Source organism: Dipteris shenzhenensis, chromosome 23, assembly GCF_047967505.1.
Source record: "Dipteris shenzhenensis isolate YYH24624 ecotype China chromosome 23, Dip_SZ_1.0, whole genome shotgun sequence".
Taxonomy (NCBI): domain Eukaryota; kingdom Viridiplantae; phylum Streptophyta; class Polypodiopsida; order Gleicheniales; family Dipteridaceae; genus Dipteris; species Dipteris shenzhenensis.
In genome coordinates this window covers 40,758,270-40,768,311 of record NC_141618.1, presented here as the reverse complement: position 1 = coordinate 40,768,311, position 10,042 = coordinate 40,758,270, and positions in this window count along the sequence as shown.

Sequence of the window (10,042 nt, the reverse complement as noted above, 5' to 3'; positions counted from 1 at the left end):
CCGAACAGGTGACGTGTGATTGAGTATTGATTTTTTCCCCGCCTCATTATATTGAATTATTTCAATAGTCATATTTTTTTTTCAATGCCATATTGCAGGTTGCTATATTTGTGCACATTAGCTATCGTCATGCACAGGCTCATGTGGATGGCATTGATAGCACCATGGACTCACGCATCATTGTGCGAGAGTATCACTTCTACATTAGTGATGATCGATCGCATGATGCCCATTTTGTGTAGCATTGCTTCACTTTGCATGATAGTTTCTTGAGGGATCATGGTGTCACATGGCAGCGGCGCTGGATTTGGTCAGACGGTTGCGGCGGCGGTCAGTTCAAATCCGCTAGACAGTTTTATTGGTTCTGCAGATGGCACCGTGAGACAGGCATTCCGATCACATGGAGCTACTTCGAGACAGGGCACGGTAAGGGAGAGCACGATGGTGCAGGTGCTTGCGTGAAGCGTGCTTTGCGTCGATACCAGTTGCGTCACAGTGCCGATCGCTTCAAGGATGCACATGATGTGGTGCGGTGGTGCAGCCAGCACTTATCCACTAGTGCTACGTCCTCGTTTCAGTCGCGTGACGATAGGGTGGTGAGCCGGTATTTTTGGTGCGTGGACATTGGGAGTCTTGATCGGTCGAGGCCTTTCGATTGTCGTTCTGTGCCTGGCACTCTTGATTTCCATTCCATCAGGAGTGTAGGTGAGTCTCACCCTGCGATCTTTTCTCGACGGTTTGCATGTTTTTGCTCTGCATGCATTGATGATGATTGGGGAGGGTGCTCCATGATACCATGGGCCGATCCATGGGTACGGCGAGTGCTTTCTCCCTTCCAGCCTTGGGAGGAGATACATGATGATCAGGATGCGGGATTCAGTTCCTCTAGAGATTATGACCAGCTTACAGATATTTTGCGTATTGGTGATATCTTCGCGGTTATTGCTTCGGAGGGCAATGAGGAGGGTGTGGATTATTACTTGTTGCGATGCTCTATGCTGAAGAGTGTGCTGAATGAGGATACAGTGGATGGGCATGGGATGCACTTCAATGCTCATAGCATGATTGTCGGTGGCCACTATTTTCAGCAGATACAGAGGCGTGGTCGCTATATTGAGTTCCAGGAGTACATGGCGGATCGGGAGGCATACATGTATTCTCATCTTGTTGTTGGGATCAAGATTACTTTGAGTCGTGTTCGCACTCGCAAGGCGACGTCCACTCCACGATGGCGCCTTGCAGTGGCGGATCACGAGAGCATACTTGCAACTATTGGCATGAGAGCTGATCCTGAGGAGTAGCACATTACATATCTTATTTTTTGGGATCATCAGTTGATCAGATTGATTTTTATTGGGTATCACTAGTTGATTACACTTTTTTGTATTCGATATGTATTGGCTCACTGTGTGACCGTACCATTGTAATTTTCATGGACTCATATTTTGTATTTCACTATGATGGCTGTATACACGTTCATACACATCATTGTATTAGATTCTATTTTTAACATGATGTCCGATGTCTTCTCAATGGGATTTGTTGTGTTTGTAATACAAAAAATTGTTTATTAGTAGTAATGTTGTAATTTGTTTTGTGCATTAGGACATTTTAAAAACGTGACTAAGAAAATAGCGCACGTACTAACGAAATATGCGTGTGGACTTGCTTGTTGGGGATGAAACTTTGCACGACTCTTAGGCCACCCTAGCCAATAGTCCACGCGAGATTTGGTCTGAATTGATTTGGTGTGCGCCACGTGGAAGGTACAATGCGTACATTTTTACAATCCCTACTAGCACTCGTGACTACGTATGAGCTATGGCGCATGTACTAACGAAATGCGCGTGTGGACTTATCTGTTGGGAATGAAACTTCGCACAACTCTTAGGCCACCCTAGACATACATCCACGCAAGATTTGTTCTCCAACTTATTTGGTATGCGCCACGTGGAAGGTATAATGCGTACATTTTTACAATCCCTACTAGCACGACTACGTGTGAGAAATGGCGCACGTACTAACCAAATATGCATGTGGACTTATCTGTTGGAGATTAAACTTTGCACGGCTCTTAGGTTACCGTAGACGTACATCCACGCAAGATTTGGTGCCCAACTGATTTGGTATGCGCCACGTGGAAGGTACAATGCGTACATTTTTGCAATCCCTACTAGCACGACTACGTATGAGCTATGGCGCATGTAATGAGGAAATACGCGTGTGGACTTATCTGTTGGAAATGAAACTTCGCACAACTCTTAGGCTACCGTAGGCGTACATCCACGCAAGATTTGGTGCCCAACTGATTTGGTATGCGCCACATGGAAGGACAGTTGCATACATTTTTACAATCCCTACTAGCACTCGTGACTACGTATGAAAAATGGCGCACGTACTAATGAAATACACACGTGGACTTATCTGTTAGGGACGAAACTTCACACGCCTCTTAAGCTACCCTAGATGTACATCCATGCAAGATTTGGTCTCCAACTGATTTGGTATGCGCCACGTGGAAGGACAAATGCATACATTTTTACAATTTCTACTAGCACGACTAAACCCTAAACCCTAAACCCTGGACCCTAAATCCTAAACCCTGTTGGGCATGAAACTTCACACGCCTCTTAGGCTACCCTAGACGTACATCCACGCAAGATTTGGTCTCCAACTGATTTTGTTTGCGCCATGTAGAAGCAATCCCTACTAGCACGGCTAAACCCTAAACCCTAAACCCTAAACCCTGGACCCTAAATCCTAAACCCTGTTGGGGACGAAACTTCACACGCCTCTTAGGCTACCCTAGACGTACATCGACGCAAGATTTGGTCTCCAACTGATTTGGTTTGCGCCACGTAGAAGCAATCCCTACTAGCACGGCTAAACCCTAAACCCTAAACCCTGGACCCTAAATCCTAAACCCTGTTGGGGACGAAACTTCACACGCCTCTTAGGCTACCCTAGACGTACATCCACGCAAGATTTGGTCTCCAACTGATTTAGTTTGCGCCACGTAGAAGCAATCCCTACTAGCACGGCTAAACCCTAAACCCTAAACCCTAAACCCTGGACCCTAAATCCTAAACCCTGTTGGGGACGAAACTTCACATGCCTCTTAGGCTACCCTAGACGTACATCGATGCAAGATTTGGTCTCCAACTGATTTTGTTTGCGCCATGTAGAAGCAATCCCTACTAGCACGGCTAAGCCCTAAACCCTAAACCCTAAACCCTGGACCCTAAATCCTAAACCCTGTTGGGGACGAAACTTCACACGCCTCTTAGGCTACCCTAGACGTACATCCACGCAAGATTTGGTCTCCAACTGATTTGGTTTGCGCCACGTACAAGCAATCCCTACTAGCACAGCTAAACCCCAAACCCTAAACCCTAAACCCTGGACCCTAAATCCTAAACCCTGTTGGGGACGAAACTTCACACGCCTCTTAGGCTACCCTAGACGTACATCGACGCAAGATTTGGTCTCCAACTGATTTGGTTTGCGCGACGTAGAAGCAATCCCTACTTGCACGACTACACGTTAGCGTACCACCAAAGTCAAAAGAAAATAGTAAAATTAAATTGTGGCCTAACATGTCACACCTTCCTTGTACTCCCATACATGAGTGGAGTTTAAAAGGGAGAAGTGGGATTGTTAATATGTGTATATTTTTTTGGTGCATAGCCTGTGCAACAACCCTTTCTTTTTACATAAACCAAATACCAACACTTTTCCTTATACCAACCGCCAATCCTTTCTCTTGTACATAAACCACTAAATGCAAAAGAAAATAGTGAAATAAAATGGTGGGCTAGCATGCTACACCTTCCTTGTATTCCCGTATACATGCATTAATTGCCAATTGTGTTGATTTCTCTTCTTTATGTTCATTATCTTTTATACATGCATAATAATTAGATTGGTGCATTGGCAAATGTCATATTAAGGAAATTGAAATAGTCCTTAGAAACTTGGAAGGCATATGCGATTGTGATTTGGAAGGCACATGTGATTGTGGTTCGAATATGACAAATAATTAGGTCTTGTTTTCTTTGATCACCAATTAGCACAAGTATTGTTAACAATAACAGACAAATTAAACACTGAGTCATAATAAATAACAGCAAAATCATGCAGAGGACAAGTCTAACTCCATTTTTGAAAAAAATCCCCTAAAAATTTATATTTTTAAAAAATTGTAGGGACAAAATATACGCTTCATGTCAATAATATTAAAAAACTAGAATTGTGAAAAAAGAATGCATAAAATATTACTTATATTTTATTGCAGAACCTAAAAATGTCTAGTATTACCATTTGCAAAAAGTATTCTCTCCTTTAATTTAAAAAACATGACAAATTGCAAAGGAGAAGAAACTGCTTCATTCAACTAAGAGAGTTGCTAGAGCTTTTTCTTTGAAATACCAATCGTTTTCTATGCAAGTGCCCATATCAAATTGAAAGTTGGTAAAATTGATGTTACTTTAATATCTAATTTCATTTGATGAAACAATTTTACATTGGGCTATGGCATTGTCTAAAAAAAGTAATTTTCTTTTTATACAAATTAGTTTATCAAATGGTTGAATTTCAACATATTTTGATATTAAGATCGGAAGGCTAGATTTGGAAGCATGAATATGACAATAGTTGTCTTTTTGAAAAATTGATGAAAAATTGGATTTTGAAACACACTTTATTGACAAACATGAATAGAATAAAATTTTTGTTTAAGAAATGAAAAACTTTTATCCGCAAAATAAAATTTTCATCCAAAATAAGATGAATTTTGATATGTTTAATGTTTAATGTTTGCAATTAATGTTTAATGTTTACAATTACTTCACATGGCATTCTTTTTTGAATACCTTATGTATTAAACAAACTATAAACTGAGATAAACTGAGATAAACAAAGTGTGAAGAACATCATGAAAGTACGAAAATGCTCATACATCATAAAAGTGGGAACAATATCATGAAAGTACCAAAATGAATCTGTACATCATCATCATCATGCTACAAAAGTGCATCCCTATACAAGAAACGTGTGAAGCCTAAACAATCAATCTGAATCTGAATCTGATAACTCTACATATGATCCTCTAGTGGAACGCTGATGTGGCTCCTGTATGACTCGCTGCCCAACCGTCCGCTGTGTGCCCTCAGGCAATGCCGGCTCAGATGGGCCAGCCTCATCACCTGCATGAGATGGGCCAGCCTCATCCTGATGAGGAGGAGGGCATGCTGCACGCGCCACTGCTGCCATCTCTGCATCCCTCGCCTCCTCTATGTACGCGCGTCTCAGCTCCCATAGCCGTGCATCTGCGAATACTCGTGCCTCAAATCCAGCGCGAGTAATCGTCTCTACATGTGAAATACGCTGGTCTCGGCCCCGCCCTAGCTGCTGCTCCACCCACTGCTGCAATGATGTCTGCAGCTCTGCCTCTCGCTCAATCCGGCGTGCCTCCTCCGCTCGTGCCTCGTCACCTGGCATGAAGTCACCGTACGAAAAGCGGCGTGGAACGCATGATGCAACCACTGATGTATCCGCACCCTCCTGCATCAGCAATGCTCTCTGTGCCTCCTCCCTGTAGTGCTCTGTCAGGACTACACGGGCGAATGGATCAACAGCCTGACGATGACCAGGATATAGATCATCCATGCCCAGTCCTCTGTATGTCGCCACATCAATGTCGGCAAAGCATACCGGGCACACTGAACGTGCCACCATGTGGCGGGTCATGCAGTGGAGATGTGCGATGTGGCCGCACCCTAGACCAAACCACCCTACGGTGTCAAAGTCCTCGTGGCAGAGGACACAAGTGGAGGTAGGAAGCCTCGCTACGACTGCTGTGTCTATCGGTGTCCTAGTCGGCACATCTACAGGGAGGAGCAGGGTATAGGGCCACACTGGGGTCGATCCTATGGCGCGACGGATCACGACTGATATGCCTCAACTGCAAGATATAGTGCTCTGCGCGCTGGTATGCTATGCGTGTCCGAATCCTCTGCTCCTCCAAATCTGTCTGCAAGAGTCGTACGCGAGACTCCATCTCCTGACGCAAGAGTCGTACGCGAGACTCCATCTCCTGACGCAATAGATGTGCCTGCAATGCAAACATGTCGCGTACATGGTGAGAATTAACCAAAAAACTTCAGTTCAAAACACGCTACAAAAAAATAAACTAACATAATCAAAATAACTAACCTCATCCCTAGACTCGGCCAACACAGCCTCCAACTCTGCAATCCGTCTGTCTCGAGCCTCCAACTCGTGCTGAGGCGCCGTAGATGTGGGAGGTGGTGTAGATGTGGGACGCTCCATCGATGACCGAGGTGGGGGAGGTGGAATCGCAATAGATCTCGATAGGGCCGAGACCATGTGCTGCAAGGATGATGCCACTGAATGAACATCTCCCCTAATCTGTCCTCCCACCGCTCGCAGTGCCGGTGCAGGGATGGTGTGCAACTCTGGTCCCTCGCGTCGACGCCGAACACCTACAATCTGCCGCTCCTGGCGCCCCATCCTACCACGTCCCGCTCCTGATCCTGGACGGGTACTGAGGTAGTCCACCCGATGACCAAGGACAAACTCAGCATAAAGCTGCATGGCAAACGACCTCGCTATCTGGCGGTTGTGAGGCAACCGACCACCATTCGCAGCAAGATATCTCGGATAAATGTGTGCTGCTATGATGGGGTGCCTACACCGTAAAATATGCAAGGGGAGCCCTGATCGTGGTCGCTGGCCCTCGGTGTGACCATCCCAAAACATGTCGTCCAAGGCCTCCCTGTGATGTGACTCCCGCTCAAACAACTGTCGAATCGCTCTCCAATCCAAGCCACCACCAGTGATCTCTGCCTCGGCCTGTGCCTGAAAGCTATCCACAACATCCTCAACTGTCTCCAATCGACTCAGAGCCTCAATAACTGAATCCAGGCTCGCAACCAAGTGAGGGGGTGCCCTAGCATCCTGCAGTGCCCTCATCTCAGCTCTCAGCATCTCTATCTGCATACGAATAGTGGTGCTAGAACCTGTGCGCTGGCTGGCGCATGCACAAAAAAAACACATGGAAATTAATATTCTATTTGGGTAATGAAAATAATATTCTATTCAATATGACTTATAATCTATTTACGCAATGAAAACTATTTGTACGTACTCCTTGATGAGGTAGATCCTATGCACCTACCGACCGGTAGATGGGCCAAATGTGTGGCTCAATATTAATCAATATTATTAATAATTCTTAATTTTGATTAGAATTTTTTCACTCTAGTCGTTGCATTTTAAAACTTAGATGTCTCAAGTATTTTCTCCTTATATGTTTCCCTTTTTTCACTTTTTATCCAATATGAAACTTTTCCACATGTGGTGTAAGGACCACATTGTCCACTAATGGCCCCTATACTAAGGACAGATAGTGGAGAGGTTTGGTTAATAAGACCTTCTTTGAATGCTTTACTGCCTTGGGTTTGCAATAGATATGGAGGAGATAGAAGGATACCTAATACATTACTTTGAACGATACACAAGCAAGGCGCATCTAGTATTTCTCGGACTACACATTAAAAATGAGAGCGGGTTCACACTACAGACCTTTTAAAGCGAGAACTTTGAGAAAATAATTAAGCCTTCTCAATATTATCTATTTTGGTTGGGCAATCCACCTCAACTACTGGCCATTCCTATAGATCATCACTCGACTTCTAGTTGTAAAAATAGTTTTGGAATGAGATCATCCACATACGTAGCAACAACAAAGGGCACAAGATCCCTAGAAGAGGATTCAAAAACTTTGAAAATTAAATCCTTGGATGTCCCTATGCAATGGGAAGGGTTGCATACGATAACTAATGTTAATTTTGGTTGAGCTCAAGTAATAAGCGTCACCGTTGCGTATGGTTGGACTAGCAAGAAAGAGACCACCCTTGCTTACAATGAAACTAGCATATAATTCCTTGAGCATGTGGTTGACATTCCATGTGTGACATAGTTTCAACGAGGGAAAGGAGATATGTAGCATCCGCACTATTTTGGTTATGAGGTGGTTCACGTGATTATTGATACAAAGTCTTTTTGGGAAAACATCTTAGTCGTTTGTAAAAGACAAGATAAATGTTGTTAACATTAGTCATAGGTTTCCCTACGGTGCAAAAAGGGATGTATGTGTGCCACATGGCGAGCTGCCATGTAGCAAACAACATGGAATGGGATGCTTCAAATGTCGACTCTTGAAGGTTATGGAGTTCTCTCTCTCTTAAGTCTCTTATCTATGATCATTAAGGGATGATTAGGAGAGATTCAGTCATTAACAGGCTCTATTTGAACTTAGGTCTATAGTTGATCAAAACACTTGCATATATTAGCATGAATGTGGAATGAATATAGATCCACTAGAGTCCCATGTGCAATGAATGTTAGGTATTCTAGTTAAACTTTCAGTTTCTCTATGGCGTATTTCTTTCTTCTTATACATATAAGAGAAGTAGATGAATTATGGAACTAGACAACAAACATGATCAAAGTGCTAGATCTAAAGCATGCCATAGTGATAGCATAAGAATCTCAAACAGTTTATAGGCACAGACTGTAATATTCGAGTTCTTGAAGACCCATCCAAATATTCTCAATCTTGTAATATTCTTTTTTCAGTTATGCTAGAGTCTATGCATAACTTAGAAGAATTAGACATTTGCAACTCCATGTCTTCTTAAGGTCTAAGCCACTATTTCATGTCTTCTTAAGGGATATTGAAGATTTGGACTAAGCCACTATCTAGGCATTTCCAAGCTATAGCCTTATCATGCATGCTTAGTCTAATCAATCTATTGACTAATAGGGGACATATGCCTTCAACTTATTTCCTAGTAGAATCGATCCTTACTAATTGCCAACAAATAGTTAAAGGATGATTTATCATTAGTAATTTCCCAATATATTAGGGATGATTACCCAAGCTTAAACCTAGTTTCCTTCTAAAGAACTTGCTTGTCCCAAAGTGTCTAGTCAACTTCAAGCTTTGGTCACCAACCATGTCACTAGTCAATCTTTAATGTCCAACTCCAATAGTTGACTAGTAGGTTTATGTTTGTGTATTAATTCGATAAGTCGAGCGAGTCTTATACAAAATGTCTTATTAATTTGATAAGTCGAGCGAGTCTTGTGCCTCATTAAACGTTTTTTAAATTTAAAATTTTCACATTTTAAATGTCGTAATTCAAAAAAAATTAATAATTTACAAATGCATTTCAAATTTATAAATACTTAAAAATTATTCCTATGAACGTTTTTTATTTAATAGAAAGAGCTCTATTTAACAAAAAAAAATCTCATTTCACATTTTAAATAAAAAATGTCATAATTTACAAATTTCAAAAAAACATTAAAATGCATTATAAATTTTGAAATTTTTTATAATTTTCCTTATAAACTAAAATTTAATTAAATTCTACCAAAAAGAAAATGCTACATTAAAAAAACAGAAATATAGAACTCCTAATTCAAAAATTTTAAAAAAATTTACAAATGCATTTCAAAATTATAATATTTTATAATTATTAATATGAACGTTTTTTTAAAATACAATTTCATATAAAAAAGCTCTATTTTGAAAATACAATTTCATTTTCACATTTTAAATAAAAAATGTCATAATTCATAAATTTCAAAAAAACATTATATTGCATTTCAAATTTAGAAAAATTTTATTATTTCTCTTTTAACCTAAAATTTTTTATTATTTCTCTTTTAAATTCTACCTCATAAAAAACACAGAAATATTTAACATTTTCACATTTTTAATAAAAAAAGCCTCATTAAACGATTTTTAAATTTAAAAATTTCACATTTTAAGTTATAAATGTCGTAATTTAAAAATTAAAAAATAAAATTTACAAATGCATTTGAAATTTATAAATATTTTATAATTATTAATATGAACTTTTTTTATTTACTAAAAAAGGCTCTATTTAAAAAAAATAATTAATTTTCACATTTTAAATAAAAAATCTCGTAATTTATAAATTTAAGAAAA